Raw genomic sequence first — 4,769 nt, 5'->3', positions numbered from 1 at the left:
TGATAAAATTAATCATGTTGAAGCTAACTTTTTCTCTCTTCTATATTTTCCATGCTTAACGTAGAAGTGAATTTGAGTAGCTTTATTAATTTGTTCAATGCTCTGGAATTTTAGTAGCTAACCTTAAAATCTGGTTTAACTTGATAAAGAGTCTGATCTTATACGGTGAGTTTAGTTTCTAGGAAGGAACATGCTGCATGCTTAAAAACCAGGTCCTTTTGAAATAAAATATAAATGATGTCTGACAGTACAATGATCCCTACTTTACCAGCAGTCCAAGATGTACATTGTGTTTACAGCAACAAGTAGAATTTTTGTGTTGTTAGTTCATTTATATTGCTGGCTATTTTCTCTTATTGACACCTATAACTGTATGGTTGCATATATGTAGGTTCCACAGTTTGTGGTCTCGCGACCTAACCTCATGGAGGCCCTGGATGCTGCTGTGACTAAGCCCATACTGCAGTAGCTCAGGGATGTGGCTTGGGTTGTCGACGAGCTCAAAGAAAGGGCTCAGAGGAGGACGACCGCGCTAAGCAGATAGAGGACTTTGGTGTCCGGCTGGAGGGCGTGGCTGAGAATCTGGCCAACATCAGGAACAAGGTGGACGCCGCCCTGGCCAACATCCGAAGCCCATGATGTGATGATGTAGTAAATATATTATGTAGCTTAATTATGTGGTGATGATGTATGAACACCAACTAATGGCACTTATGATGTGGTGATGTATGGACAACTAATGGCCAGAAATGCACTTATCTATATATTATTATATATCAATTGTTGCTGGTTTGTCTATTGTTGGTATGAATCTCTATTGCTATTATCAGCCTTATGATCACCGGATGCTGTTATCAGCTTATGATCACTGGATGCTGTTATCAGCCTTCATTACTGGAAACAGGGTCTTTGCCGAGTGTCAAAAATCGGGCACTCGACAAAGACCTTCTTTGCCGAGTGCCGCACTCGGCAAAGAGTTCTTTGCCGAGTGCCGGGCACTCGACAAAGAATTGCACTCGGCGAAGGACTTCTTTGCCGAGTGCCAGGCTCTCGGCAAAATAGCGGCACTCGGCATAGGATGACCCGCGTAACGGTGTTCGGCCATGGCCTTCTTTGCCGAGTGCCTGCTGTAAGGCACTCGGCAAAGGGTTTTTTTATTTTTTAAAAAATTTTCTTTGCCGAGTGTCTCAGATCTGGCACTCGGCAAAGATTTTTTTTTTTGAAAATACTTTGCCGAGTGCCCTTGACACGGCACTCGGCAAAGAATTTTTTTTTTCTTTTTGAAATGTCTTTGCCGAGTGCCCCTGTGAAGGCACTCGGCAAAGAGGAATTTTTTTAAAAAAAATTGAAAACCCTCTTTGCCGAGTGCTTTATGCTTGGCACTCGGCAAAGACCCCCTTTGCCGAGTGCCATTCCCCGGCACTCGGTAAAGTTTTTTTTTGTTTTTGGCCTCCAAGTTTTTTATGCTGCCCTTTTAAAGTACCAGGAACTCCTAGTTAGAATTTGGGGATTTTTGGTGGCTTTTTTGACATATTTAGTTATTTTATTTCATTTACTTGAATTTTTTCGAAAAATATAAATTGGACCTGCACGTGGTACGAATAATGGAATTTAATGATTCAAAAAATGATAGTCATGTTACTGAGTGTAGTGTGAGGCCGTATCCAGGAACGGACCCGAAATTTTAGACATCTTGTTCACGAAACATGACCGCGAACTTGCGTGCGAAGTGTTTTTAAATTCTATAAAAAGCAAACGAAGTCCGAAAATCATGAAACTTGTTGAGATGTCGTGATATCGTATGTGGAGCACATGTGGAGATGTCCTGGTTTGTAAGCATCGTACGTGACAACGTGCACCAAACCTTCTCAAATTTTTATCATAGCCTCCACATACGATATCACGACATCTCAACAAGTTTCATGATTTTCAGACTTCGTTTGCTTTTTATAGAATTTAAAAACACTTCGCACGCAAGTTCGCGGTCATGTTTCGTGAACAAGATGTCTGAAATTTTGTGTCTGTTCCTGGATACGGCCTCACACTACACTCAGTAACATGACTATCATTTTTTGAGTCATTAAATTCCATTATTCGTACCACGTGCAGGTCAAATTTATATTTTTCGAAAAAAATCAAGTAAACGAAATAAAATAACTAAATATATCAAAAAGCCACAAAAAATCCCCAAATTCTAACTAGGAGTTCCTGGTACTTTAAAAGGGCTGCACAAAAAATTTGGGGGCCAAAAACAAAAAAACTTTGTCGAGTGCCAACCATAAGGCACTCGGCAAAGAGGGTTTTCAAATATTTTTAAAAAAATTCCTCTTTGCCGAGTGCCTTCACAGGGGCACTCGGCAAAGACATTTCGAAAAGAAAAAAAATTATTTGCTGAGTGCCGTGTCAGGGGCACTCGGCAAAGTATTTTCTAAAAAAAATCTTTGCCGAGTGCCAGATCTGAGACACTCGGCAAAGAAAAATTTTAAAAAATAAAAAAACCCTTTGCCGAGTGCCAGATCGGGGGCACTCGGCAAAGGGGGGGCTTATCTCCTGCCGGCTGGGCCGGCCACGCAACACGCACACACACCACAACCGCCCGCTCGCCCGCGCCGCCATCGCCCGCTCGCCCGCACCGCCACCGCCCGCGCTCCCGCGCCGCCCGGGCTGCCCGCGCCCTGCCCCCGGCCACGCCCTGCCCCCGGCCGGCCCTGCCCCGGCCGCGCCCTGCCCCTGACCGGCCCTGCCCCTGGCCGAGCACTGCCCCTGGCCGCGCCCCGTGGACCACCCACCCCGACGCCGCCCGTGCCCGACCCCGTTCCTGACTCCGGTGACCCCAACTCCGACCCCGAAGCCGCCCGCCCCTACCCCCGGCGCCCGTCAGGTATGTCTTCTCTCTTGTTGTCGTCGTGGTAGTGATAGTTCTAGTAGTATTAGTTGTACTAGTAGTGCTAGTGGTAGTATTAGTATTAGAAGTAGTGGTAGTAGTAGTACAACTAGTGGTAGTAGTAGTAGAATTAGTGGTAGTAGTAGTAGAAGTAGTGGTAGTAGTAGTAGTAGAAATAGTGGTAGTAGTTGTAGCAATAGTGGTAGTAGTAGTAGTAGAACTAGTGGTAGTAGTAGCAATAGTGGAAGTAGTAGTAGAAGTAGTGGTACTACTTGGATATATTCTTCTGCAAGGATTGATATCCAAACTACATGGCTTGTCTTGAGACATATGTGCTTGTCGGCCATCGTGCCGTTGTTTTTTGCAGGTTTTGGAAACCTCACCGTGCAGGGGAGGTTCTGCCGATTTTTTATTAAAATGACAGTATTTTGTTCCATTTTTGTAGAGAAGAGCCCGTCGGAGTTGAGTCGGAGTTCCCATCGCTGTGTCGGTCTGCCTGCACCGCGTCGTCTCGCCACTGCACCGACCCGCCATGGCCCCGCTAGCCTGACTTTGCCGCCACCCTAGGTATAACCCCTCTTTCCGTATCATGGTCGTAGATCACGTAACCTAGTTAGGCGTCTCCCGTTCGAAAGAGATACGGTTGGAGGTATGCAGATCTTTGCAAATCTATGACCGTATCTGTTTTGGATTGTCCATGTTTTTTGGACAGCCCGCGGATGCGTAGATGGGTTAGTTTTCATGGTCTGCTCTGGTCCAAGATTGAGTTTCAGCATCACCTCCCTGTTGTTCTCCGGATACGCACTCTTCTTTGGCAGGACGTGTATCTAGAGAACAGCGGGGAGGTGCTGCCGAAATTCTGTCTCGGATAGGAGTAGAGCATGGAAACTAACTTCATCTACGCATCCGCGGGTGGGATTAGGACCTATCCTCACCTATTAGACAGTAGGAACACCATGTAGATGCAATTGATGGTTACATTACTCGCTGATACATATGTTAGAGGATGGATGATCGTCAGTGGATGTACACGGGCTAGAGAAGTCAGAGTGATTACACCATGGAATGGATGAACAAGACCGATGCTTTCTTGAACAGTGCACTTGGCAAGGCTGCTAAAGGACATTGCCTAGTTTTGTGTCCCTGTAGCAAATGTGGAAACAGGAGAAGGGTAAACAAGGTAGAAATGGGTAAACATCTTGTGAAGAATGGATTTACGTCGTCGCCCCCGATGCGGAGTACCCCAACAAGGCGGCGCGGGTGAAGGCAGAGTTTTGGGTAAGTCTCACTCGCACAACATTGCTCAATACGTCGCATTCATTGGACTTTTTCTTGAAATAATGAATGGATACATCGCTTTTGTATGCAAACTTATTATAGATGCGAGGAGGGATTTGAGGCCAGGGCAAAGCAAGTGACTACCAAAGCCTGTAAAAAACTCGTCACCGACATGCATCATGAGGTGCGCATCCAGGCCATCGTAACCTACTACGGGTCGAAGCTTGGAGAGAGGAAAACCAAGAAAGACGCAAGAGAGATGCAGCTGACCTAGGAGCAGTACCTTGAGGTAAATGAAGAACATCAATATTGATTCGTTTTGAGATTAAGTTGGTTTAATTTGATCTTCTTATATGTCCAATACTTGATGACGTGTAGATGAATCCCTGGTGGTGTCAAGCGTATCCCGAGTGCTGGGCGATGATGGTGGAGAGGTGGTTCATGGAGGAGTACCTCAAGATGCACAGGGATGCCCAGGACTATCGTTTGCAGATGCAAGGTCTAGCACACCATCAAGGCAGCCGCAGCCTCGCCGGATACAAACAAGCATGGGTACGCGAATTCATTTATCTATTGTGACGCTTAGTTCTGCCTAATTTCTAATCAT

The sequence above is a fragment of the Miscanthus floridulus genome, chromosome 13, assembly GCF_019320115.1.
Source record: "Miscanthus floridulus cultivar M001 chromosome 13, ASM1932011v1, whole genome shotgun sequence".
Classification (NCBI taxonomy): domain Eukaryota; kingdom Viridiplantae; phylum Streptophyta; class Magnoliopsida; order Poales; family Poaceae; genus Miscanthus; species Miscanthus floridulus.
The sequence above is the reverse complement of the archived record's forward strand: the minus strand, read 5'-3'. Positions refer to the sequence as shown.